Source organism: Trachypithecus francoisi, unplaced genomic scaffold, assembly GCF_009764315.1.
Source record: "Trachypithecus francoisi isolate TF-2019V2 unplaced genomic scaffold, Tfra_2.0 Lachesis_group3, whole genome shotgun sequence".
Taxonomy (NCBI): Eukaryota; Metazoa; Chordata; class Mammalia; order Primates; family Cercopithecidae; genus Trachypithecus; species Trachypithecus francoisi.
In genome coordinates this window covers 66,182,005-66,183,128 of record NW_022681468.1, presented here as the reverse complement: position 1 = coordinate 66,183,128, position 1,124 = coordinate 66,182,005, and the positions used below count along the sequence as shown (strand labels likewise).

The window sequence follows — 1,124 nt, the reverse complement described above, 5'->3', positions numbered from 1 at the left end:
TTTTAACACCTATTATGCCATGAATTCATAGGGAATAGGTTCCAGCAGCTCAGGCTCCTTCCCATTGGTTCTCACAAAGCGTGCTTCTCTGAGTGGAGCAGGCTGGCGCTTCAGTTGAACCCAGGTACCTTTCTCTTTGGCTTCTTTCTTTTTCTGATCATTTTCCTTCACACGTTTCAGGAAGCCATCTCGGCTCTTAGAGTGCTTAATGTGCTCAATACGTACATTAATTCTCTTGGCAAGAATCTTGCCCTTGTTTGTTTACAACAATGCCAACAGCATGCTGGGTAACATTGTAGACTCTTCCGGCTTTGCCATGGTAACACTTGTGGGGCATCCCTTTTTGAACAGTACTCATTCCCTTGATGTCTACGATATCACCTTTCTTACAGATTCGCATATACGTGGCCAAAGGAACAACTCCGTGTTTTCTAAAAGGCCTGGAGAACATATATCGGGTGCCTTTCCTCTTTCCCTTTGTATTCGTCATTTTGGCGAATTACTGGAAGATGGCGGTTCTGGCGGAAAGGCGATCTGTGAACTTTATGACACGATGCCAAAATAGTCTGTTGATTTTATTAATTTAGTGGAAAACATGATCAATTCAGTCAGCTCAGGTATTAACAAAACTGCAAATTAATTAGCCTTTAAAAAATGTCTTCTAAAGGCCGGGCGCGGTGGCTCAAGCCTGTAATCCCAGCACTTTGGGAGGCCGAGACGGGGGATCACGAGGTCAGGAGATCGAGACCATCCTGGCTAACACCGTGAAACCCCGTCTCTACTAAAAAATACAAAAAACTAGCCGGGCGAGGTGGCGGGCGCCTGTAGTCCCAGCTACTCGGGAGGCTGAGGCAGGAGAATGGCGTAAACCCGGGAGGCGGAGCTTGCAGTGAGCTGAGATCTGGCCACTGCTCTCCAGCCTGGGTGACAGAGCGAGACTCCGTCTCAAAAAAAAAAAAAAAAAGTCTTCTATTTGTTGGGTCCACATATACTGCCAAGATAATATTTATAAAGGACCACAATTATATATTGACCACAATTATGTATAAGACCACTTCAGGTCAGGTGTGGTGGCTCACGCCTGTAACCCCAGCACTTTGGGAGGCCGAAGTGGGTGGATCTTG

At 46.4% G+C, this 1,124-nt stretch overlaps 1 pseudogene across 1 annotated transcript; it reads right to left on the bottom strand.

The window, feature by feature from the left end:
• On the bottom strand, window positions 1-631 carry LOC117069778 (annotated as a pseudogene). Its single transcript, XR_004431664.1, has one exon. The product of XR_004431664.1 is annotated as a 60S ribosomal protein L21-like (transcript).
• Window positions 632-1,124: the final 493 nt, after the last annotated feature.